This window comes from Eutrigla gurnardus (assembly GCF_963514095.1).
Source record: "Eutrigla gurnardus genome assembly, chromosome: 2".
Taxonomy (NCBI): Eukaryota; Metazoa; Chordata; class Actinopteri; order Perciformes; family Triglidae; genus Eutrigla; species Eutrigla gurnardus.
The window spans coordinates 26,311,548-26,339,314 of record NC_139916.1 but is presented as its reverse complement, the minus strand read 5'-3'; the positions used below and the strand labels follow the sequence as shown (position 1 = coordinate 26,339,314).

The following is a 27,767-nucleotide window of genomic DNA, read 5'->3' as shown; positions in this document are numbered from 1 at the left end:
TCTGGGAAAACTCAAATAATACCAATGACAGAACCAGTTCCAATAAAGATTGCAGGAAAAACAATTCATGCACCATTACTCTACTCAGTAGATATGCCCATCAATCTATTGGGAAGAGACATTCTGTGTGCATTAAAAGCAAAAATAATGTGTACTCCAGATGGACTTTATTTTGATCTACCGGAAGAAAACCTACAAAGCATAATGACACCAGTGGTAATGGCACCAGTGGTGGAACAAGATGATGACATAAAAGAAGCCCAAGTATATTGGATGAAGTTAACTTCACCAAACTCCTTCCTACACCAAGAGTGGGAAATATGGAAGCTGTTCATAACACACTACTATGAAATGGCTAATGAACCAACACTCCCTTTTCATTGTACCATGTTGTACGATGTAGACAAAAGTCAAGAAGAGTATGATGCCTGTTGGAATGAATTGATTAATCACTCCCCTACAGTATGACAATATGATGACATCATACTAGGACCTCAAGGAGCTGCAATCACACTCTCAAAAGACATAAAAGAATGGTTCCAGGTTCCTAACTCATCACCACATGTGACACTACTAATAGCGGACGGATATGAATCACATGATCTAGGACCAGTGATTAAAGAAGCACAACAAATCAAGGAATGGATCCCCACAGACAATCAGTACATACATGTATCTCCAGACAGACGTTTCTGTAGAATATCATACAAACAAGCAGATGAAGCAACAGCAAAAAAAAGTGTTGCTGCCCACAGAAGCAAGAACACAAATGCTATTAACCAAAGAAAATGAAGACCTGCTATTACAAGTCCCACCACAAGTATGGTCAAAACATAAAACTGATGTAGGGTTAGTAAAATCAGCAACCCCAAGGCGATTCCAGGTGAAAATAGACATACGTTTGCCATACCAAGAACAATATCCACTCAGAAAAGAAGCTATTGATGGAATAAAACCAACTATAGAAGGATTGTTAGAAGCAGGAGTTCTAGTGAAAACTAATAGCCCATGTAACACACCTATTTTACCAATTAGGAAAATAAATTCTAAAGACTACAGGCTAGTGCATGATCTAAGAGCAATAAATGCCATAGTGACAGAAGAAACACCAGTTGTGCCTGATCCACATACTTTATTGTCCAACAGGGACAAAATGGTATACGGTGATAGATTTATGTTCAGCATTTTTTTAGTGTACCAGTTCATCCAGAGTCACAATACTTGTTTGCATTCACCTATCAGAATCAACAGTACACCTATCACAGGTTACCACAAGGGTTCGTGCACTCGCCATCTATTTTTACCAAAGTTCTAGCTGTTGGGGACCTAACCGTTAGGACTACACAATGCGGCCTACAAAAGCCTACACATGCGGTCAGGACAAAGGGACAAAGGGGATTAAAACTACACCGCCATTTTAGTTTCACTTCTCACCCAGGTGAGGAATGTGACGTCACAACGGGCGCCCCAGGGGGTCCCCTGGAGCGGCCTGAGCTTTATAAACCGAAGCCGCCCGGAGAACGCTCTCTTATTCACTCTTACTCCGACTCCTACTCTGGCCTCTTCCTACAACCGGCGCAACACCACGTTGCAACGGGAGGCGACCCCCTCCCGCAGCGCACCGCTGCAACAAGAGGAACCAAGCCGGTTCCTGCCGTCCAGCTACCAGACGCTGTCTGAAGTAAGCTGACTAAATCGCCAAGCCGCGATTATATCGCCGTCCGTGGAAGAAAGAAACACGGACTGTTTTCTTTATTTGAGTTTGATCAACGAGAGGAAACACGCTCTGCTCTCGTCTGGACGAAGCCGACTCATCACGTCCCCCGCTGACGCCGGGGACTCACGAACCACCGCCGTTACGGAACGCCGTCATCGTCTTATGCAACGATACCAGTAAGAGGCTATCAGTCTGGGCAGAGACACAAGTGATAGTGTAGGATATGCTTGTAATTCTTGTTAATGTGTTTTAAGTTCTGATCGCGGACCGCCGAGTCCGTTGGTTCATGTGCTGCTGTATTTGAATACTGATTGTGTACCACGCAGCTGGGTTGATTTCTGTAACAGTGTTTCCGACTAACCTCCGCCATATTCGCGAGCTCAGAAAGCCTCTACTATCAGTTAAAAGACCGGTCTCGCGGAAAAAACGCCAGTTCATTCACGCGAGCCCGTGTGGTAACGGCACGCTTTCTGTCCCTCCGAATATCGCTCGCGCATCCTCTCTCTCTTTGTTTGTGTCCCGCTAACACACACACACATACACGCCGCACACACGTGTCCTAAGCCAGCTTTTCCCGGCGGGCGCTAGGGACATAGCTACATCTGGTGGCTACATACGGCTATCTCTCTCTCTCTCTCTCTCTCTCGCTACTCCGTCAGACCTCAGTGGCTCCGCCCCTGACCGCTGCGAGGAATAGCTCCACCTCTCTCTCTCTCTCGCTACCCCATCGAACCTCAGTGGCTCCGCCCCTGAACGCTGCGAGGAATAGCTCCATCTGGTGGCCGCACATCAGCTATCTCTCCCTCTCTCTCTCTCTCTCTCTCTCGACACGCACGCACACACGCACACGCACGCACACACACACACATACGCACACACACACTCCACGTGTGTATCTCCCTTTGTTTAAGCTTAGCTTTGTGTTTTAGGTAGTTAGGTAATAAGGCTTTGTTAATTGCAGTGTTATTGATTGTGATCATTATTACTGATTTTAATAAATCTTATTATATTATAACTAGCGGTCTCTTGTGCTTGTTGTGTATGTGTCACTGGATAACAGCAGGTTGTGAAGGCTAGTGCTTGAATTTCACGCCTTTTTAATTGTTCGATTGGTTTTGTACTCCTATGCCAATGATCACGATGATTGGCATGTGAGTATAAAACCTTCATATTGAGACTGAATACAGTTTTAGGTTATCTTTTCCCTGATCCCAGGGTGGTGCCCCGTTTATTCATGATTATATCATGATAATATATTAAATATAATTATTAATACCGATAATCATATTGATATTGATAGTTAACTGTTGATAACCAAATCTGCTCCTGCTACAACCCCAACATAGCTGAAGACCTCCAACATTTAAATGTTCAGTCCACGACATTAATGTATGTTGATGATATTCTAATATGCTCAAACAGCAAAGAGCAGTGTGAAAAAGACTCACTAACTGTCCTAACAGCGCTGGCAGATGGTGGTCACAAGGTCAGTAAAAGTAAACTACAGTTCTGCCAACAGACAGTAGAATACTTGGGCCGACAACTAAGTGGAAATAAAAGACAAATTGCACCCTCACAAATTGAGGCTGTGACGAAAGCCCCAAAGCCGCAAACGGTAGGGCAAATGTTATCTTTTCTAGGAATGGCTGGTTACAGTAGGTCCTGGATATGTGACTATGTAATCAAGACAGCTCCATTAAGAGCGTTGATTCGCACTGCCGGCCAGACAGACAGGTCAGCTCATCTGAATTGGACAGAGGAAGCTGAAAAATCGTTCTTCCTCATTAAAACAGATATGCAAACCGCTCCTGCCCTGGCCACTCCAGACTATAGTAAACCATTTCATCTCTATGCAACAGAGCGACAGGGCTATGCATGTGCTGTGTTAATGTAGGAGTCTCCTAAAGGCAAACAGCTTATTACAGCACAAGATTGGACATCATTGAGGAAGGCCTGCCACCTTGCTACCAAGGATTGGCTGCTGCTGCATTTGCTCACAAAAAAGCATCAGTCCTGACAATGGGACATTCTGTCACCCTGTATACATCACACCAGCTACATGCCATGCTAACTAGCCCACGGTTTGTATTAACTCAAGCCAGACAAACTGGTTATGAAGTTCTCCTATGAGGATCAGAATTAATGATACAACGTTGCAATACTATAAACCCAGCTACAAGAATTATATTGCCAACAGAGGGCACCCCTCACGACTGCCTTAAAGAAACAGATAGTTTCATGAAAGTGCGCGACAAACTGCATAATCAACCAATTCCATCAGAATTGACCCTATTTGTAGATGGATCCTGTGTACGTGGCGATATAGGCAATCTTGCAGGATATGGAGTGGTACAGCTGAACCCCAATAATACGTTCACTAAACTCATATCAGCGCGAATAAACCAGCCATGTTCAGCTCAATTAGCAGAAATAAAAGCATTAACTACAGCTTGCAAACTAGCTGCAGGAAGAAGGGCAACTATTTACACAGATAGTGCCTATGGCTATGGCGTATGTCACATTAACGCCATGGTAACGCTATGGTAGATAGGCAATTGGCCACATGCCGACACTGTCCAAAATATAACATGCGAAAAATGTTTACTCATCCCTTGGCACACATCCCAGTGCCAGAAGGTCCATTCAAACATCTAATGATGGATTATATAGACATGCTAGACAGAGTTCAAAACAAAAAATACATGTTTGTGGTCATCTGTAGGTTTAGTAGATGGGTTGAAGCATGCCCCACAACTAAAGCTGACCACAAATCTGCTGCTAAGTTTCTGTGTACAGAAGTATTTCCAAGATTTGGTATGCCAGATACCATCTCATCTGACAATGGACCACACTTTGTATCCAAAGTGATACAAGTTTAAAAGAAATGTTTAAAATGTTAGGCATACAACAGAAGTATGGTTGTGTGTATCATCCACAGTCACAAGGCTCTGTGGAACGAGCAAACGGTGTGTTGAAGAACAAAATAGCCAAAATCATGGCTGACAGCAATGGCAGGCTCACCTGGGTGGATGCTTTGCCATTAGCATTGATGGCTATGCGATCACAAACTAACAGACTAACTCACCTAACCCCACATAAAATGCTCACTGGCCGACCAATGCCGTTACCACAATGTAGGGGCCCCCTAGAAGGGCCATCACTCTTACAACTTGAACGAGAATCGGGTGACTATTTGAAAAGTTTAACTCAAATCCACAGACTTGTCTTCCAACAGGTGAAAGAGGCCAACGGCAAAGACGATAGCAGAATCCCGTTGGATGCTCGCCAGACCCAAGTGGGGGACCAGGTGTTCATATGAGTATTTAGACGTCATTGGCACGAGCCCCGTAGAGAAGGGCCATTTAAGGTGGTACTCACTACACCCACTGCCTTAAAAGTTGAAGGTAAGAGTTTTTGGTACCATCGTAACCACTGCACCCGTCACCAACCTCCTAACCCGCCTGGCCGCCTGCCAGAGCATGCTGAGGGGGATGCGGAAGGCACCCCCTGCTCTACTCTACCTGCTGATGGGGATGCAGAAAGCACCCCGCGCAGCGGTCCATCAACTTCACCTCAAGGTGAAAGACAGTCAGCCCGCCTACAGGCTCGGCGTGCAACTTCTTGTCATAAAGGTACTGACAGCAGCAATGGGCCGGCCACAGAAGATGACTCTGCCACTACAGCCGATAAGGATGCCCCAGAGAGTGTCCAAACAGGGCCATCGGGTGTATGAGACACTGATTGCCCGCCCACAATTACCCTCAGATCAGACCCGGAATAGTTTGTTTGCTTTCTTTCTTTTTGTGCTAACCCTTTCAGGTTTCGCAAGGGGGGAGGATGTCCTAATGACCTCTCCGTCCCTAGCAGCCGCTAATAACATCCCACATGCTAAGTGTGCATTGGCTATGGTCACATTAGCTACTGACAAAAACCTACTAACAAAAGGAAAAGTGCAAAACTACCTGTATGTAAAAACTGACACCTATGATTATGTACTAACCATTGACATCACAACAGCTAACGCTCCAAGCAAATACTGGGTGGGACTACCCCGCACCACTGAATGCCAAGAAGAAGGGATGGTGACAATGCAGGTAACATGCACCAACATTTTTTGTCAAGAAATGGACACAAAACAGACAATGACAACAGTAGAGGCCAATAATGGATTCGGCTGGTGAGTAAACGAGAAAAACGAGATTTGACCAAACTAACGACCTCACAATGGGACTCCAACATGTTTCAACAATGGATAACATACTCAGCTAAAGCAATGTATAAAGCACAGAAGAAAGAGCGACAGGAGTGCATTGCCTGTTATAATGCTAAACAAATTCCACAGCTCATGCCACTCCCTGGAAGTAGCATAGGAAGCTGTCCAGAGATAGCTGAATGTTTTGCCTTCTGTGCAATGATCATGGCAGGACACTTAAATGGATGGAGTGAAAACTCAAGAATATGTCCATATAGACTAAAAAACAGAATAACAATGAAATAATAACAGCATTATCACCTGTTGTACGCAAACCAAATTATTTGATTTTTCCATTTTTGTGTAGCACGAGGGGAAGAGTTGGAGAACCTGACGAAAAACAGACACCCCGATAATGACGGACGTGGCGGGATTGGTGGAATGCAGAAAAGAGACCCGGTATTCAACCACCAGAACGGTTGGGAGTCACTTTCCACGGGTGCATGATCACGAAGGACAGCCGATCTACATTACTAGAAGCAAGAGTGGATCCACGAATGCCAAATCAGCGGCCAGCAGACAACATGTTCAGCCCTCTCGGTCCGGCAAGTGAGGACAGAGGAAGCCCCTCACCAGTGAGGCCCATGCAGCAGGATGGATTTGACTCGAGTGACATGGACCAACTGAACAGAGTGTTGGAACAGTCGTTAGGTACAGGGTCAGCGTACCGCAAGGTAGAAAACATAATAGGCAACTTGTCTAAAGACAACTACATCAACACAAAGAAACGTCTGACGACCCAAGCACAAGTTGCAATGTTCAGAAGCCGGAGGAGATCATACGAACGCAGACGAAGGGTTAAGATCAAAGAATTAAAAACATCTAGGAGACTGCTGATGGATGAGACAGCCCAGCTGAGAGAAGAGAATGCAGAACTGCAGGCGGATAACGAAAACCTGCGGCAGACTGCCAACGTCACACAGCGCAGACTGGCCCAGCTACAACATCAGAATGCTGGACTGTTGAGGTTCTGCAATGATAAACTGGTACATCAGTCAAATGTACTGGAGCTACTCAGAATGGGGATGACTACAATGGGAGGCAGTCATTACCCAGACGGTCAAAGCCATGGCCAATAAACCGAACTGTTGAAACTGCCATGAGGGTCATTCCGTGTCATTTCATCAAATGCCTCCCACCTGACCATCTCAGAATGTCCTGAAAAAATTCAAGTACAAAGACACACTTGTTAATAGGACAAATCCAAAATATTAGGTCTCTACTGTCAACAGTTTTCTCATGAAACATCATTGAATGAAGGGTAGTTTAAACGGTTTTTGGCATCATGCTCTGAAAAGCCATTTTTAAACGGCAATATCTAGAAAACTATCTCAAAATTTCTACAGTGTACATCTGTTACTAAACGCCTCCAGACATGGAATATCAGGGGTGTAGCTCAATGATAACCTAGTATGGTAGGTACTTAAAAAGGGGCTTGTTGAAATAAAGCTCCCATTTTTGCAGATAAAAGACTTCTATCACTTCTGCCTCTATCTCTGGTGTTAGCTTAAACATTCTACAAAATATGGTTTCTCTCAGATGATTAGTTTCACAGATATTAAGGCTCAAAAATGGAAGTAAACACATCTTTGCCCAACTTCAGAGTCATATTCCAAAAAACTGACAACACGTATCAGGTCCAAACTTACTTTTTTTTAAAGATCATATTCTTGTTAAAATCATATTAAAAAATCGGGAGGGTGTTTTGCCTCAATTTGTCGCAGTGATTTTTTAAAATCCTGATATTGGTGGGGGGGGGGCTGCACGGTGGTGTAGTGGGTAGCACTCTCGCCTCACAGCAAGAGGGTCCTGGGTTCGATCCCCGGGTCGGCCTGGGTTCCTTCTGTGTGGAGTTTGCATGTTCTCCCCGTGTAAGCGTGGGTTCTCTCCGGGTTCTCCGGCTTCCTCCCACAGTCCAAAGACATGCAGGATGGGGATAGGTTGATTGGTGACTCTAAATTGCCCGTAGGTGTGAATGTGAGTGTGAATGGTTGTTTGTCTCTACATGTTGGTCCTGTGATAGACTGGCGTCCTGTCCAGGGTGTACCCTGCCCTCGCCCAATGACAGCTGGGATCGGCTCCAGCCCCCCCGTGACCCTAAATACAGGATAAGCGGTAGAAAATGGATGGATGGATGGATATTGGTGGGGGTTTTGTGGCTGGTTTTGGTACTGCATGTCCTAACAGCCTACTTGTAAACATCACAGGAGGGCAATTCAATTGTGCTTTTTATCATTTACCAAAGACTTACATGTGACTAAATGCTACTGATACATTTAGCCTCACGAAAACATTAAAATGGATCACAGTTGTAGTTACAGAGGCAATACGTCCTTGAATGTGAGTTAAACATGGTGAAAGCAGCTTTTAAGGTCTTAAACCATGAACAAACATAGCAAAATATTGAAGACTGTACATTTTGTCATACTTTAAGTACATACATTACACAACCAAATCAAATAATAATCTTAATTTGAGCATAAATATTTTACATTACAGTACAAAAGTCTCCAAAGTTTGATATTGAATAACAGTTTGTCTCTATGCTCACTATGAGGGATCACACATTTTTCATCTTTTAGATCCAATTCCTTAGTCACATTCATTAATTTGGCAGTGACTTTACAAATAGTCTAATGTACATCTCTGCTCTATTGTGCTCATCTTTTTTGATGGCATACATGCACCCAGTTTCTGTAGAGGGAACGTCAATCCTTGCAATTCTATGCTGCAGTGGGACATTGCACATGTCTTCTCTTCTTGGCCAGTAGAAACTCTTGGCAGGGCCATGTGGGTGCATGAGCTGAACCAGTACATCTTCATCTGAAACATCTCTGATACTTCCTATCCACCATTTCTGATCATACACACAACTCACATATTGTCTCTAGTGAGCACAGAGACAAACTGTTATTCAATATCAAACTTTGGAGACTTTTCTACTGTAATGTAAAATCTTTATGCTCAAATTAAGATTATTATTTGATTTGGTTGTGTAATTTATATACTTAAAGTATGACAAAATGTACAGTCTTCAATTCATTTGTTCATGGTTTAAGACATTAAAAGCTGCTTTCAGCATGTTCAACTCACATCCAAGGACTTATTGCCTCTATAACTACAACTGTGCTACAATTTAATGTTTTCATAAGGCTAAATTTATCAGTAGTATTTAGTCACATATAAGTCTTTGGTAAATGGTAAAAAACACAATTGAAATGCCCTGCTGTGATGTTTACTTGTAGGATATTAAGACATGCAGTACCAAAAACGGCCACAAAAACCCCACCAATATCAGGATTTTAAAAAATCACTGCGACAAATTGAGGCAAAACACCCTCCTGATTTTTTAATATGATTTTAACAAGAATATGATATTTCAAAAAAAGTAAGTTTGGACCTGATACGTGTTGTCAGTTTTTTGGAATATGACTCTGAAGTTGGGCAAAGATGTGTTAACTTCCATTTTTGAGCCTTAATATCTGTGAAACTAATCATCTGAGAGAAACCATATTTTGTAGAATGTTTAAGCTAACACCAGAGATAGAGGCAGAAGTGATAGAAGTCTTTTATCTGCAAAAATGGGAGCTCAGTCACTCTTCAAATGTACTACTTTATTTCAACAAGCCACATTTTAAGTACCTACCATACTAGGTTATCATTGAGCTACACCCCTGATATTCGATGTCTGGAGGCTATTAGTAACAGATATACACTGTAGAAATTTTGAAGGCCACAGGTGAGATAGTTTTCCAGATATTGCTGTTTAAAAATGGCTTTTCAGAGCATGATGCCAAAAACCGTCTAAACTACCCTTCATTCAATGATGTTTCATGAGAAAACTATTGACAGTAGAGCAGGCGCGGCGCTACTATTGGGCCTGGTGGGCCTGGGCCCACCCATTTTAGGCCTGGGCCCGCCCATTTTGACTCATGCCTACTGATTAGTGTGGACTACTAAGCCCGCCCACAGGCTGCATCGTCACCAGCAAGTGATCCAATAAAATGAATGACTTTGGCGCGCAAGCTTTGAGATGAGAAATCAGACAGAACAGACCCTGTTTTTTTTTTGTTTTTTTTTGCTTATTTTAATTGGCCCATCCACTTTTCTTGTGGCCCACCCACAATCAAAATCCTGGCACCGCTAGTGCAGTAGAGACTTAATATTTTGGATTTTTCCTATTAACAAGTGTATCTTTGTACTCAAATTTTTTCAGGACATTGTGAGATGGTCAGGTGGGAAGATTTTCAGAAATTTGATGAAATGACACGGAATGACCCATGAGTCAAGCACCGATCTGGGGGTCTCTCTTGCTATAAAAACAGGGTTGAGGGTAAAAGTGGGAGGTGGCTAGTAACAGCACCGCAATAGTAGTGATAGATAGGAGGGAGAGTGCAGGTGAAACTGCACTCTGAAGGAGATTATTATAAAACTATCTAGTTTATACACTGATATGCAGGAAATCAGTAAGCCCGATAGGGGATACGATGGAATGTTCGCCTGAAAGGGCATCACTGGCGAAAACAACACAAGAAAGTAACAAAAACAAAAATGTAAGGAGGATAACCTCCAAAGTTGCCTGGATATAATAATCCAAGAATCATATGAGTGTTTATCATTATAATCATAAGTCATGAATAGTCATAGTCCTGGACATAATGGTCCAAAAAATCATGTGTGGATGTTAATCAATATAGTCGTAGTCATGAATAAATCATAGTCATGTGATCAAATGTTTATTTAAGTAATAATATATCATGTTGTGTTTGTACTAACAATCACTGGAGTGTTCACAAGTGCACATATTAATGTTTATGAAGTCACAAGGAGATGTTGTGTTAGATGTAGTGACTCACTATGGTTTGCTTCATTTACATTTACATTTAGGTCATTTAGCAGACACTTTTGTCCAAAGCGACTTACAATAAGTACATTTGTCAAAAGAAGGAAACAAAGAAACCACAACGTATCATTGCCGATAAAGTAAGACCTAAAAATAGAACAAGTGTTAGATCCTCGTCTGAGTAAAGTAGTACCTTAAGAGCAACAGTGCTATGATCAGAGTGCTATAGGTAAGCTTTTTTATTTTTTTATTTTTTGGGGGGGGGGGGGGGGGGGGGGTGGGGTGTTAGTGGGTCATGCTATGTAGAGTCGAGGTGAAGTCTTGAGCCTTTTTCGGAAGATGGCAAATGACTCTGCTGTCCTGACATTGGTCGGGAGTTCGTTCCACCACTGAGGCGCCAGAACAGAGAAGAGTCTGGACTTTGCTGAGCGACATTTGTTTGATTTCAGCGATGGTGGTACCAGCCGGCCAGCTGAAGTAGAGGAGCGAAGTGCTCGCTTCGGGGCATGAGGTTTGACCAGTGTTTGAAGGTAGATGGGTGCCGTTCCATTGATGGCCCTGAAGGCCAGTGTCATCGTCTTGAATTGGATGCGTGCTGCAACAGGGAGCCAGTGGAGGTCACGGAGGAGGGGGGTCACGTGGGAGAATTTGGGTAGATTGAAGATAAGGCGTGCTGCAGCGTTCTGGATACGCTGCAATGGTTTAATCGCAGAGGCCGGGAGTCCGGCCAGGAGAGAGTTGCAGTAGTCAAGGCGGGAAATGACCAGTGCTTGGACCAGGAGTTGCGTTGCATCCTTTGTGAGGAAGGTCCGAATCCTGCGGATATTGTAGAGGGCAAATCTGCAGGATCGGGCCACAGCAGTGATGTTGGGGGTGCAGGATAGTTGGTCATCGAGGATTACACCCAGGTTCCTCGCAGTTGAGGAAGGTAATACTGTGATGCCCTCGACAGTGACCGACAGGTCCATGCGAGGGCAGTCTTTCCCTGGGATGAAGAGGAGTTCGGTTTTATTCAGGTTGAGCTTGAGCTGATGTGCAGTTGTCCAGACAGAGATGTCAGCCAGACAGTCCGAGATGCGAGTTGCAATGTGAGTGTCAGAAGACGGGGGAAAAGAGAGGAACAGCTGGGTGTCAACATTATATATGCTCACAAACAATGTTTCACAATATGTTTAATCATTGTTACACCTGCAGGAAAGGTCAGCATCAAGAAACAGGCCACATGGTGGGGGCTTTTACCTCTCGAGTGCTTCTGGAGAGGATGTTTCCCCTGCCAGGTTGCCAGGAAAGTTTAGGGACTCATCAGTGATGATCTCTGATCCACCTGTTGGGTGTTTGACCCAATGGGATGGTGTGGGGATCCTTATGTAACCCCTTCTACTTGTACCTGTATGTTGAGACAGCGTAGTATCAACAATAAAATTAGGGTTAGCTTTTATTCTAGACCCGATGAGGAGACTGCTGATATTTACCAGGCGGATTGCTGGACCAGACCTGTAACATCTACCCCAAAAATTACACGGAAACACAGACTGAAGGTTTAAAAGAGTTATATTGGACCCAATGAATAATTTTTTTGTCGATGCAGTATATTACAACAGTGAGCGACTTAAAGTGAATATAAAACAAATCGACAGTACCTAGAATGTAACCATTACAAATTGGGTTCACAGTTATTTCAAGTGTCTCTGTCTGATTTGAACCAAAAAAATGAAAATAACAAAGAAACCCTCTGAGATCTCAGGTAATAAAAAGCAAATTGTCCCAAAAGTTCAAATGAATAGGAAAAAAATGAATAAAATGAGTGCACTCAGTCCTACCGCCCTCTTAACAACGAATGTCCAATGAGGAGTATTGCAGGGGGGGGTGAAGATGGGGATGGAGGTGGGAATGACCGGGGGGGTAGCAACCAGGATTGAGATGGAGACCAGGATGGAGATGAAGATGGCAGCAGACAACCCAAGGACCCAAGTGAAGGACCAGCCGGGATTTCTATTGTTTACACAATTCACGTCGTCCTACTCGAACTCGCGGCACACCGATGGTGTCTTCTGTCTCTCTGTCTTCAGTTTCCTGACTTCTAACTGTTAGTTTTTTTTATCAGTTCAACTCTAAGTTTTTTCCTCTTTCTTCTCTTCTCTCCCAGCTACTCACACAAACACACCAGACATCGTTTGAGAGGGACTCGCAAAGATCGGCGCTAAGGTGAGATGCACACTCCTGTCAGCTTTTCGCTCACCGAAAACAGCGCATAACAACTGCCACCTAATTTAAAGAGACAGTAACACATATACAGGTAATTGACTATAAACAACCTGGGGTTCAATTAACCTTGGTTACACTTACTATGGGGCAAAGTTGGGGTGTAGCTAACAAAGTGTTACTAGTCTGTATTTTGTGTTTTAGACAAACATATAGTGGTGTGAATTAACGAAGATTTGTTTATTGGTTGTTTGATGTAGGATCAAAGGGGGGATTGTAGTGGCTAAGGGGTTAATTATTTCTGCAGCCTAAGGATATCTAAGATACCATGTCAGGCTGTGATTTAAAGGCCCTGCACCTGGGTTCATGAGTCCACACAAACTGTGTACACCATTATGTCATAATGGCCTTGAGGCCTGCTGCAGTGAGGAGAGGTGTTTTAGGAACGCTTTAGGAAGCTAATGGGGAAAAACCCTGCCAAAGTGTGACAGCTTGGAGAGTTCCAAATTATGTGTGGGGAAATTATGACAGTCATTGTTTTTAGGAAAATAAGATCCTGATTTGTAGAAAAGGTGAGTGTGGCAACCTGACATGGGCGTGGAAATCCTGGGTTCAACAGCATATAAACCGAGGACACGGGGCTCTCGGGCGCTTACCTCGGGGTGACCCGTGATGTTTGGATCCTGTATTGACTAATACACATCTCTTTTTCTTTGGATTAAAGACTGGCTGGACTTCTTTTCATCTGGGACTACAATTGGGAGACTATCTGTTAGATAGTTAGTTTATCTGAAATGGACCTAGAAATGATGTAGTTGAAGGTTTTTCGCTACAACACACCTCTCTGTGCTCAGAGTCCTGTATCAAAGCCATATGACTTCTCATCTCGAGCCAAAATTACATTGTGACTTGGAATATTCTCAGACTTTGAGTATACAATATGTTAGAGATGGGATGATTTATATTTTATCACAGATCGCAATAAAGACAACGTTGATCGTGGTGAATTTCCATCATCAGGATCATCGCAAATATTGTCACAAGTGACTTTAAAAAGCTGTCCAGCTCGTTATCATGGTAGAGAAGTGAAAATGCAGCTGGTTTAAAAAAATACAGGACAGGAAAAACCTTTTTTGTTAATCCTTTTTTATACAGTGAGATCTTACGATTTATAATGATCTTATTTCAGCTTACATGATAGTTTTTCATTAGAAATGTTCACTAAAAAAGGTTGTGTATCTTATCTGTGACACAACAAAAATTTAGCAAAATGGAAAGTGATCCCAGTGGTTATTTTTAGGCCATTGTAGTGCCGTTTTATGTTGATGATAATCAGGATATTGTGAACCGCAATTATTTTGGCCAAGATAAGCATGACATGAAATGTTCATATCGCCCCGTGCCTGGATGGATTACATTATTTTCCCCGTAAAAATACATCGTTATCATTCTTGGACTAGTAAAGTAGCAGCCTAATTATTGCTCCACACACACACACACACACACACACACACACTGGAGTAAAAGTCTACATGAAGAGCTCTTTGTGCTTTTTCTGTGCATTTCTAATGAACATGATCCTGTATTCTGCCCTATTAGCTAAGTCTAAAGCTGTGGGGGGGGGGGGGCAGATGTTTGTTGTTAGAGCCAGGACACCAAGAGTCCTCCTGGTTTATCACAGCGCTGCGCTGAAGTGAACTTTCCATCAACACCCCCTCATGAAAACATGTTTTTAGTCCAATGTACACATTTTTCTTCTTTCTTTCTAGGTTTTAGAAGACGCTAAAAGAGATGCTGACCTCCACCATGTAACATTGTGAAAGGGCCAGACAACATGTATTACCTCTACCAGCGGCCATCTGGACAGAAGTACTTCTCCATCATCTCTCCAAAGGTCTTCATTATACTGATTCATGCACTACCGTTGATAGTTAGTTCTTTAATGGTGCACCACCCTGCAGGGACATGAAGTGTTAAAACTTTCCAGCAAAGAACCTGTTACTTAACTTTCCCTGAGGGAGAGTTTCATTAACTTGTGAATGTTAAACTAAACACCTGCAAGCTTGTATATAATGTGACAGTTGGATTGTTTGGTGGTCAAAGTTCAAAGTGAGCTGATAGTGAGCAGGTGGCCAAAACACAGGCAGGTTAGGCTGGATTTGACTGGTTGAGGTTTTATCTACGCATGTTTTCCAAGCAGACGGGTTTCTGTTGGTCCTGGAATTATGGAATCAGGTCTGGGAGTCCCAGACCCGGAAAGAGGGTTGTTAAAAACCTTTTGAGAATTTGGAAGCAGAAAAAAAGAGCTGCAACTCCTGATTATTTAATGATCGTTCTCATCTATTATTAATCTGTTGCTGTATTTCTACTGATTAGTCTTCAATAAATGTCATTATAAAATTGCTTTAATCTGACCAACATTTCAAAACCTAAGTTTGTCATATTACTTAAGACAAAGAAAATCGCTAAAATTCAGAAGGCTCGATGTGGTCATTTAAAAAAAGATAAAGATGAAATGACAATTGATCATGAAAAAAATGTAAAATTTGAATTTCTGGTAATTATGCTCTTTTTCAACTTAATTTCTGTTCTTGAACAAAAAGAGATATCCGGTGGGGAATTGTGGGTTTAACTGATTTAGATTTAGTTATGTTCTCTCTGTTGAGTTTGACTCATGTACTATATTTGTCTTCTCCTCTGAAGGAATGGGGTCCTGGCTGCCCTCATGCGTTTGTCGGTGCATTCAAACTTCAACACGACATGTCCTGGACCCCCGTGGCCGAGGTGGAGAAGAAGGACGCAGAGATCGCCATCATGGACAAACTTCTCAGCCAGCAGACCGCCTTACCACCGTACACAGAGCCCAACTTCAAGGGCCTCTCTGATTGAAGGACTGGGATTTTTAAAGGATGCGGCGGATGCTAAGTAAAGTCTTAATGGACATAAATGATTACAGACAGAAATCCATACATGGATTGGACTTTCTGATATCAAAGCATCCGTCACTTTCATACATTGACTCTGAGGAGAGACGCTACAGGAAAATAGGCTTGCATTTTAACTGATATCACCATGAAACTTCCCCAGTTCATTACTTTAAATATGAAAATGTGGCATTATATTATCAAATATGTGAGAATGTGAATGCCTCTCAGGAACAGAGACGCGAACAATGAATGAGACCAGTTTCAAGATTCCTGTTTTATTTTGGTGACATATTACTATTACTTATTTTACAGACAGAATTTTAAATCTTTTTCTTTTCTTTTAAGTTATGGATTGTATAATTCACGTTTTAATTAAACCAACAGATATCAACATGAACCCTCCCTAATTCTAATCATTTTTACAAGTTTTCTGAAATGTTTAAAATATACAAAGCAGGTATTATCTTATGCTTACTTTGGTAAATTTAGGAGAAATCTACGGCCGCACATAGACAAAGTAGTAAAATAAACACCTTCATTTTCTGTCCATCGGTCTGAAATAAGATGTCATGGGGTAAAACAGGCCAAAATCTCAAACATTTTGAGTTGAATGTACAGTTGCAACCAGAGGGCTCTTTTTTTTTCCAAACTGAAATAAGAGATTGGGACACACTGGCAAGCGTCTGAATGGTCACTTATCAAATCAAGTTTTAAAATGAGGCTTAATCAAAGCTGTTTCACCCACATTCCGTTGGTTATCTTCCCAACAAGGACGAGATCATAAAGTATTTTGGAAGCTCAACATTACCACAAATAGCAGGATGTGACTTTACAGGGTACCTGTGATGTCTTTCATACAGTTTTGTGTATGGGACGGTAACCAGTAAGGTTGTTTTGACTGACTAATCTGATCTGTTTAATAAATTACAAAATATTTTACACATTTATTTTCAGATCAAGACAATTAAAGTGCAACTTTATTTCATGTCAACTTGTCTTCAGCAATTTAATTTCAACTTCAATTTGTGACGCATTTAAACGTTTAAAAAGTCCGCTTTTTAAAATGTTTTTTTTAAAAGAACCACCCCGTAAGCTGCATCAGTCAACTGCTGGTGTCGTCCTGCGTTACTGCCAGTAGGTACGAGTTAATGTGACGCAGCAGCTGCCAGTTGTCTGTGGCGATGTTGAAGTGCACAGGGTCTCCCGACGTGATCTTCAGCAGCACGTGAGACTGTGGCGGGAGGAAGAAAAGCACTTTGAACTCTTCTTCATCAGACAGCTCTGATATAAGGTAGGGGAGGAAGTGTTTCTCCACTAGGGCGACCAGAGCTGCCTCCTTAAGCTGGCAGCATAACAGGCTACTAGCACAGTCCGCCGGCTCCTCTCCGCTCTCAGAGCTGAATATATCCCACAAACCCTCAAACACACTCAGTCTGTTGCCTCGTCCCCAGGCCGGGGGAGCAGGCATCGGCCTGAAGGCCTGCTGGAAGGCCACGTGGACATGCGGCAGGACGGTGAGCCAGGAGTGGCCATCCTGGGTGGTGAAGATGGCGCTGGCGTGGAGGGTGGTGGGGTAGGGCCGCCTGGGCTTCAGTCTCAGCCTGACCTTGGGCGACGGTCGATCTCTGAACAGACACGGCACGCTGATGTCGCTCAGTTCTTCATAGTGGTCGTCCGTGAGGTTGAAGTGGAGGCGGACGCTGAAGAGCCGGTCAAAGCGGGAGTCGTCGGCTTCGATATGAGTCAGCTTGTAGTTTAGGGGGATTTCTGAGGCGAAGCTTGGGACGTCAAACTGAGCTCTGTATGCCCTCAGTGCTGTGGTCCAGTCTCCTGGGCGAGGCTCCGTCTCACTCCGGTTTAGCTCCCTTTCTTTATCAGTTTGTGTTTCTTCTTGTGGCTCAGAATCGGCCTCAACTAGCCTGAATATCGATTTCTCCATCCGCCACCCCCTCCGCTTCCTCCAACTCCTCCAGGTGGACCAGAGACAGCAGGTTGAGTCGGGCCAGCATGGTGGCGCTGTCGTTGAACACGGTGGGCACCAGAGCCGAGGCCAGCCGCGAAGTCAGCAGCACGGGGAGGGCCTCGTCGCCATCGCCGCAGCCAATCGGCCGGTTCTCAGGGAAGTGCAGGATGCTGTCCATGTAGAAAAGCTTCTCAGGCGTACTTAGCAGCGGGTGTTGGGAGAGCACGACCAGCCGCTGGAGGATAAAAGCTTCGTCTTCTGCGCTGAACAGGCTGTCGGTGAACGCACACTTCATCAGCAGAGTGGTGTGAAGGAGGCAAACCTGAGAGGGGGCGAAGGAAGACTAATTATAGACCACGCTCACATCCGGACAGCAAAGATGAAGCTGGAGCCAGCAGCCGGTTAGCTTAGCATAAATATTGGGAATATAGGAAACAATGAGCCTGGCACTGTCCACAGGTAATGTAATCCACCTAAAAGATCAGCTTTATATTTAGCATACCGATATGTGAGTGGTATCATATTTAGTTATTATTTTATTATCCCGTCAGAAATGACTTTTGTGTCTGTGGCAACTGTCACACAAATAAACAACATTTCAGGAAAAGACAGACAACCAAATGCGTCCCATCAACATCACCAGCATTGTTTTAGTTATGATCCCTTTTCATGTATTGACATTCTGTGTAGTAGTCGTTTTACTGGCAGATCCACCTTTCCTGCGTAGTATTCAAATTATATTCACACACAAATGTTTTGCAGTAATCAAAGCATGAATGTATTCTAGCGTTACTATTCACTATTCATTGTCTCATTGATATACAGCTGTATCACAGTACAACCCAACATTGTTCTCAGTTGAAGAGAAGATCTACTTTCTGCTAAAGAAAATGCACCAACTCAATTCTATTTACCTTGATTGTAGTAAGTTGGAAACTAAATCTAAACACTAATTACTAAATTATTGTGTTTGTTTTTTATTCGGTGAACCAAATGTTTAAGGCTCTCGTGCACACCAACAAGTGGGTAAAATGTATAATTATTTGTGAATATTTTGAATTGACACAAACCTTGCTCGTGCCCAGCAGTCGCAGCAGCTGAGCTCTGAATACGGCTGGAGGGACGCCGGGCACCATGGCAACCACCTCTGTCAGTCTCAGTAGCAGTGCAGCCTGACTCAGAGGAGTGAGGAGGTAGGACTCCTCCAGGAGGGAGGACAGGACTGAACGCAACTCCTTACAGTCAGGTCCGGTCTGGAGGGTTGGCACCGTGCTCATGGGTCCCAAGATAAGAGAGGACAGTACGGCTGAGTCTGGATTATCCATCAGGCCTGAGTCCAGCTCTGCCTCCCATGCAACAGATGTATTTGAGCCTTAATATCTGTGAAACTAATCATCTGAGAAAAAACATATTTTGTAGAATGTTTAAGCTAACACCAGAGATAGAGGCAGAAGTGATAGAAGTCTTTTATCTGCAAAAATAGGGGCTGAGCCACTCTTCAAATGTACTACTTTATTTCAACAAGCCACATTTTAAGTACCTACCATACTAGGTTATCATTGAGCTACACCCCTGATATTCCATGTCTGGAGGCTATTAGTAACAGATATACACTGTAGAAACTTTGAAGGCCACAGGTGAGATAGTTTTCCAGGTATTGCTGTTTAAAAATGGCTTTTCAGAGCATGATGCCAAAAACCCTCTAAACTACCCTTCATTCAATGATGTTTCATGAGAAAACTGCTGACAGTAGAGACCTAATATTTTGGATTAGTCCTATTAACAAGTGTGTCTCTGTACTAGAATTTTTACAGGACATTCTGATGGTCAGGTGGGAGGCATTTGATGAAATTACCCTATAATGAAGACCTTAGGAGAGATGATGGAGAAGTACTTCTGTCCAGATGGCCGCTGGTAGAGGTAATACATGTTGCCTGGCCCTTTCACAATGTTACAGGCGGCATGGTGGAGGTCAGCATCTCTTTTAGCGTCTTCTAAAACCTAGAAAGAGAGAAGAAAAATGTGTACATTGGACTAAAAACATGTTTTCATGAGGGGGTGTTGATGGAAAGTTCACTTCAGCGCAGCGCTGTGATAAACCAGGAGGACTCTTGGTGTCCTGGCTCTAACAACAAACATCTGCCCCCCCCCCCCCAATTCTCCCTTGATTCTCCATCTGATTTATGACCTTGGAAAATGTTTTATCTTCTAAATGAGACGCATGCAGCACTAAATGCTTTTCAACTCATGTTTAAAGCAGCATGAATCTCCAAAAAAGACCTCCAAAATGAGCTGACAGAGACACAGCCCTCGGGAGTGTTCATGGCTTCTGTTAACAAACAATTCTCTTTTGACGTTTATCTTTCCACCTACAGGACATGTAAGTGGAGTAGCATAAGGAGGGTTGTAGGCATTCGGTGTGATGACGTTCACTAGTTTCATTTAGCTACGTGTTAGCAAGCACCTCTTTTAAAACAGACATTTCTCTTTTACTGCATGGTGCTGAGCAGGTAGCATACATTTGGTTCTTCAGGGGTTTTTTTGCGTGACTGATTCATACTGTAAAAGTGCCATGAGGCCAAACCAATGAGCTAAAAGAGGCTAAAAAGCCTAGAGCCCCATTAGCATTCATTTTAAATTGTGTTTCTGAACACATGAAAAATGCAACATCCTCTCTCCTTCTGTCTTCATTCTGGTTTCTGCCAACTCGTTAGAGAACTGCCTCGTGGCATCGTGTAATTCCAGGATTTGGCCACTCTGTAAAATCCTCTGTCTGGGGATATCTTGCAGCTAAATTTTGCACTAGCTAGTAGCTTACTTTGTCTGTCATTTGTTACTAGGCAGGTAGTGTACAGTTTAAATCAGCTTTTTTCCCCAGTAGAAGCAGCTGCGTGCTGGAAACGTGGTTAATGAGAGCAGTGAGACAGAACCAAACAATAAAATTAGAAGCTGTAACCCTGGTTTCTGGATGGGTAGCGTGCCAGGACCGTGCTGTTGCGGGTTACAAGGGGCTAAACACTTCTTCAATGAAAAGGCACCGTTACGGCAGGACAGGAAGACTTTATTTTACTTCACTTACTGCAGGTTCAACGACGAGGCGACGCACACCAGGGCAGAGCTAGAACTCTCTCTGGTGCCTCTGTATTATCGGTCCCCACCAAAACAAGAGCACGCGGAACCAACATCATGAAATGGCCTCATTTATATAGCGCTTTTCTCCAAAGCGCTTTACAGGAATGACTGTCATTCACCCATTCACTCAATAATAAAATATTAAAGACTAAATTAAAAAAATAATAAAATTAATTATACCGTATTACGGAAGCCCTAAACGGCCATGCATACATACATTTTATTTCGTCCGTTTTCTCGTGATAACGAGATCATTTTCATCCGTTTTCTCGTGATAACGAGATAATTTTCATCCGTTTTCTCGTGATAACGAGATCATTTTCCTCTGTTTTCCCGTGATAACGAGATAACAAATGAAACGTGATAGGCGAGATTTCAAATTCGGTAAAGTTGGAAAGATATTCACAGATTCGAACTGACCATAAAGAGACCCTTGATGTGTGTAGTGATTTTGGAGTCTCTGTAGCCTACTGTATAACAGTGGAGTTATTTATTGTCTTGCAATTTGCAGACGGTGCCTGCGCACTCGCCCGGCTGCCGGTTGCGCATGGAGATCAATGTTCTCCGTTCAGCTCGCAGGACGGCTTATTTATGTAAAAAAAATCGGGGTTTTGGTGCTTGTAGCTCGTAGTCTTTGATATTACGGTGAGACAGAGGCATCATTTGTGTTTGAAAAACGTTTCACTTCTGATTTATTGATCCCGGAAGTTCGACTCTGTCTTTCCAATTTTACCGAACTTCAAAATGATCTCGTTATCACTGGAAAACGGGTGAAAAATGATCTCGTTATCACGGGAAAACGGAGTAAAATTATCTCGTTATCACGAGAAAACGGAGGAATTATCTCGTTATCACGGGAAAACGGAGGAAATTAAATATATGTATGCATGGCCGTTTAGGGCTTCCGTACCTCATCATTTAAACACAAAATAAAAACAATGACATCCTGTAATATAAAAAAAATAATGCAAAGGGTAACAACATAAAACGTTCTCTCTCTCTCTCTCTCTCTCTCTCTCTCTCTCTCTCTCTCTCTCTCTCTCTCTCTCTCTCTCGCTCGCTCTCGCTCTCACTCTCGCTCTCGCGCTGGCTGAGCGATACACAACAACAGTGTGTGCCTTTTAATGTCCCTTTGATGTTCAGCTAGTGACATCACAACATTGTGTGCCTTACAACAACATTGTGTGCCTTTTGATGTGCCTTTGATGTTCAGCTAGTGACATCACAACACAGTGTGCCTTTGATGTTCAAAGTTCTAGAATACAGGTTGGGAATAAATTCAGACACGGACTGAGAGGTAGCAGATGAAATCAAATCAATCACACAAACTTACTGAAGGCAGTCTGAAAGAGATTAAGGGACTGAGCAATGGAGACTGAGTTTTTTAATCGTGCGCGCCTTCTCATAGCGAGAGAAGAACAGAAAAAGGCAGACAAAATGGTCCGGCGGGTTATTGCTCAAATTCGAGCCGAGGAGAAAGATCACATGATTAGCATGCAGGTGAGAATGGAACGTACTGCAGAGAAGCGGAAAAAGGATCTTTTGGAAACCAAGCGCAGACGTCATATCAATGCGGCCCTGAAGAGACAAGAACTTCTTGCGTCCCAGGAGGCACAGCTATTAAATGAGGTCAGTCGGAAAGAGGAAATTGCTTTGGCCCAGGAGAGAAAGTTAGCAGATGAGGCCAAGCAGAGACGAAATGAAAATGCCCAAGCCCGACGCCAACATACCTTTGCCGTGAACGACCGGAGAGCTAAAGCTGCTGCGGCCCAGGAGGAACACTTACTTGCTGGATTCCAGAGCTCACAGCAACATGCTAGGCGCATAGAGATGGAGAACCTTGCTTCACAGGTTTTGCGGCACGAATGTGCTACAGTCAAGCGGAGACAGGAATATGCTGAAACCTTGCAGTCACAGGAATATGATGAAGCTGTGCAGAGATGGGGACTTGCTGCAATTCAGCATTTAGAAGCCATTGCTGCAGCCAACGATAGCCAAGACAACACTGCAGCCAAGGATAGACAAGCCAGTTATGCAGCCAAGGATAGACAAGCCAGTGATGCACTCAGGCATAAACAAGACAGCACTGCAGTGCCGGAACGCCACATCTCAGCAATGCCCTTGTTGGATAAACGCCATGCGCAGTCCCCTAAGCACGTCTACAGCGCAGAACCTCCCTTGTTGGAGAAACGCAACAAGTTCTCAAATCCTCTTCTCCTGCCCAAACCCAATGCAGCTAAGGTGTCTTTAGTTGCAAAAGATGTGACCAACAAACAGGAGTCCCTTCACCTCTGTGCGGTTACCAGGGCAGCCAAGCATAGACATGCTAGTGCTGCAGCCAAGGATAGACAAGACAATGATGCACTCAGTCATAGACAAGACAGTGCTGCAGCCAAGGATAGACAAGCCAGTGCTGCAGCCAAGGATAGACAAGCCAGTGATGCACTCAGGCATAAACAAGACAGCACTGCAGTGCCTGAATGCCACATCTCAGCAATGCCCTTGTTGAATAAACGCCATGCGCAGTCCCCAAAGCACGTCTACAGCGCAGAACCTCCCTTGTTGGAGAAACGCCACAAGTTCTCAAATCCTCTTCTCCTGCCCAAACCCAATGCAGCTAAGGTGTCTTTAGTTGCAAAAGATGTGACCAACAAACAGGAGTCCCTTCACCTCTGTGCGGTTACCAGGGCAGCCAAGCATAGACATGCCAGTTCTGCTGCAGCCAAGGATAGACAAGACAATGATGCACTCAGTCATAGACAAGACAGTGCTGCAGCCAAGGATAGACAAGCCAGTGCTGCAGCCAAGGATAGACAAGCCAGTGATGCACTCAGGCATAAACAAGACAGCACTGCAGTGCCTGAATGCCACATCTCAGCAATGCCCTTGTTGAATAAACGCCATGCGCAGTCCCCAAAGCACGTCTACAGCGCAGAACCTCCCTTGTTGGAGAAACGCCACAAGTTCTCAAATCCTCTTCTCCTGCCCAAACCCAATGCAGCTAAGGTGTCTTTAGTTGCAAAAGATGTGACCGAAAAACAGTCCCTTCACCTCTGTGCGGTTACCAGGGAGCCATTGCCCAGATTTTCCACGGATGTAACAGGGGAAATAAGAAAGTCATGTGGGAAAAACAGAAGTATGCAAAGTTTGACGAGCTACTCTCCATAGTCCAGTGTCGCCTGGGCCAATATGGGTTTCCTCCGGGTGCTCCGGTTTTTCCCTCTATCAAAAAACTTTATTAATTCGGCCATTCTCTCCTAAAAAGTTAATTAACTAATATTTTGACAGGGTTTACTCCGGGTGCTCCGGTTTTTCCCTCCATCAAAAAACTTTATTAATTCGGCCATTCTCTCCTAAAAAGTTAATTAACTAATATTTTGACAGGGTTTACTCCGGGTGCTCCGGTTTTTCCCTCCATCAAAAAACTTTATTAATTCGTCCATTCTCTCCTAAAAAGTTAATTAACTAATATTTTGACAGGGTTTACTCCGGGTGCTCCGGTTTTTCCCTCCATCAAAAAACTTTATTAATTCGGCCATTCTCTCCTAAAAAGTTAATTAACTAATATTTTGACAGGGTTTACTCCGGGTGCTCCGGTTTTTCCCTCCATCAAAAAACTTTATTAATTCGGCCATTCTCTCCTAAAAAGTTAATTAACTAATATTTTGACAGGGTTTACTCCGGGTGCTCCGGTTTTTCCCTCCATCAAAAAACTTTATTAATTCGGCCATTCCTAAAAAGTGTGTAGGAGCCAAAATAAGTTTGTGTGTTCAGTACCAAACATTCATCAAATCCTTTGACCACAGTATTGAAAGCAAGAACAAGAATCCCAGAGATTGCCTCTATTACCTGAAACAATACACCTAAAAAGATGGCTGGGACTCCCAAGGAGCTTAAGCAGCATCGCCCTCTATGGAAAAACCTGCAAGTTACTCCTCCCACTAAAATCCATCGAAGAGGAGTTCAAGGTCTTGCGTGCAAGGGAGGTGTTGCAGTTCTGTGAGTCTAAGGACCCCAAGGTCTCTGTGGCAGGGGTAGAGGTCAAGACTGGAAGGAAATGGAGGGCAGAGGCTGCAGTAGACTAGGCAGAGTCACGTCTGCGCCATGGTGTCCTCATGGGAGCAGTGGCCAGAGGAAGGGCCGGGCTAGGTACCTTTCAAAGACCCTGGATTGACAAGGCCCGGGGGAAGGAGCGGAGGCAATTAGTCCAAGGCAAGGTGAGGGCGGCGGTGGAGGAGGAGAGGTCCAGCAAAGCAGTGGGAATGGCTCAGCAGGGTGCCTGGACTAGATGGGAACAAGCTGTGGAGAGGAAGATCACGTGGGCTGACCTCTGGCGGGCAGAGCCACACCGCATCAAGTTCCTCGTACAGGCAGTCTATGATATCCTACCCAGCCCATCTAACCTGCACACCTGGGGTCTTGTCGATACACCAGGATGTGCCCTGTGCCAGAGAAAGGGAACCCTTGAGCACATCTTGAGCTGCTGGCCAAGAGCTTTTGGGGAAGGCTGCATGACCAGGTGCTCAAAACAGGGTAACATCTGGGCCCAGTATTTCAAAAGTGATCTGACTGGATTATCCTGGTCCGATTGGATTAAATCTTGACCTGATCTGAAAACTGGGTATTTCAACACAGATCCAGATCCTAAAGATCAGGATTCAGCTTTGGTAATCCAATCCTCCCTTGAATCCAGATAAAAGGCTGGATTTGGGTATTTCAAAACTTAAGGCAGAGATCTGGATCAACTTGATACCAAAATTTCAGGATCATTTGGATCCCACCTCAGAGGTGGATTTGACTTGGATTGAGCTCCACTCCATGTCTCAGCTCCACTTCTCCTAGATATTGTTACTCAAGATGTTCATTACACGTAATCTAAATTGTCAGTACTTGAAACCCTGTCCTTAATAGCTGAGTGGGCTCTGAAAGTAGAAAAAAGGAAAGGAGCCGCGGCTCTGGATCAAAAGAGCAGATCCGTGGACAAATGCTGCTAGGGCACAAGCTGAGGCCTGATCAACCTCAGCTGTGTCGCCTGATGGAGGGTGTGTGATGTTTCGAAAGACCCGAAACACCCAATGAAGTCAGGAACATCACTGACGATGTGCCCTAGCTTAGCATCAGTAGATGTATCACAAACTGTCAGTCTGAAGAAATCAGTGACAACCAGGAAGAGGCTGGTGACTTCTGGAGAGACAGATGGCAGCTCGGGAAGACGGCAACTGGGGCGGCATGGGCTAGCACCCCTAGCCTCAGCCTTTCTGAAGAGGCCCCCAAAGCTAGCTACGGAACGATTAAATGAACAATACCCCCAGGGGAGCCCGAGAGGGGGGGAGGATGAGAACCCCAGTCGGACGGACTCAAGGTTATCGACCAACAGCAACATAAAAACGACTACGAGTGCGATATGTCTGTGTGGAAAGATCTGCAAAAATGCAAGAGGACTCAAGATCCATCAGTCACGGATGAAATGTTTGGAGAAACAGCTAGCACCACAATGCACAGGCCTAGTGCCTGGTGAGTCAGAGAAGGAGCAGGGCCTGGAAGTACCCCAGAGACCAGAGCCTCCAAGTGGTGCAAACTATCCCTCCAGCCATGCAGTCTGCGAAGAGAAGAATCAGATTGTCTGTGGACAAATGCTGCTAAGCCACAAGCTAAGGCCTGATCAACCTTAGCTGGGTCACCTGATGGAGGGTGTCTGATGTTTCGAAACACCCGAAACACCCAATGAAATCAAGTACATCACTGACGATGTGCCCTAGCTTAGCATCAGTAGATCTATCATACAAAAAAATGAACAAGCTTAATCTTCAGGGAAGAAGATGAAATATTCTGTTGAGAACCATGGGTCAAAGGAAGGTCATTAAATCTGCATCGTTTCAGGCCTAGAGGTCGCTAGACTGGACAGCAGCGATTTTTGTGATCTCCCAGGCATATTTACTCACAGGTCTATGCCCGTACACAAAGGAAACATCCCCTGTCAACATGATATGAATGAGTGGTCTCATCTGAGGAATGTTCATCTACCTGAAATCAATTCTGAGATAGATTTGCTGATTGGATCAAATGTACCAAAAGCTCTGGAACCACTACATGTAATCCGGAGTGTGGGAAACTATGCTTGGTTGGACAGTTAATGGACCATTAGGAGGAGAAAATGAGGATGCTCAGGAATCTCAGTCGGCAATAAGAGTCAACAGGATTTCAGTTGTGAATAAGATTCTTCCTTACGTTCAGACTACACCAACCTTATGTCTGACATGCTATACAAAGGTTACGGAGAGAAAGTACCATATTACTTGTTGGAACGTAGTGATGGCAGAAAATGGTATCTACCGTACCATGGAGTTTTGCATCCACAAAAGAGAAAAGTTTGAGTGGTGTTTGACTGTGGAGCAACATATGGAGGAGATTCACTGAATCCTCAGCTCTTACAGGGGCCAGACCTGACCTGTTGTCATCACCGCAGACATTGAAGCAATGTTAAAGTACCAAGTGAAGATCGCGACTTGTTGAGGTTCCTCTGGTGGCCTGATGGCAACTACAATCAAAGCATAATGGAATACAGAATGTCAGTGCATCTGTTTTCAGAGCAACTTCATCTCCAAGTTGTGTGAACTTTGCCCCTTAAGAAATGTGCTGAGGACAACATTAAACAGTTTAGCCCACAAGCTGTAAATACCATCATGAACAACTTTTATGTTGATGGCTGCCTCGCTTCAGCAGCTTCAGAG

At 43.9% G+C, this 27,767-nt stretch overlaps 1 pseudogene across 1 annotated transcript; it reads right to left on the bottom strand.

The window, feature by feature from the left end:
• Positions 1-15,720: 15,720 nt before the first annotated feature.
• Positions 15,721-20,228, bottom strand: LOC311021271 (AP-5 complex subunit beta-1-like; annotated as a pseudogene). The gene is made up of 4 exons (XR_014599421.1): positions 20,202-20,228; positions 19,839-19,905; positions 18,975-19,276; positions 15,721-18,226 (listed from the first exon to the last, which is right to left on the bottom strand). The product of XR_014599421.1 is annotated as an AP-5 complex subunit beta-1-like (transcript).
• Positions 20,229-27,767: the final 7,539 nt, after the last annotated feature.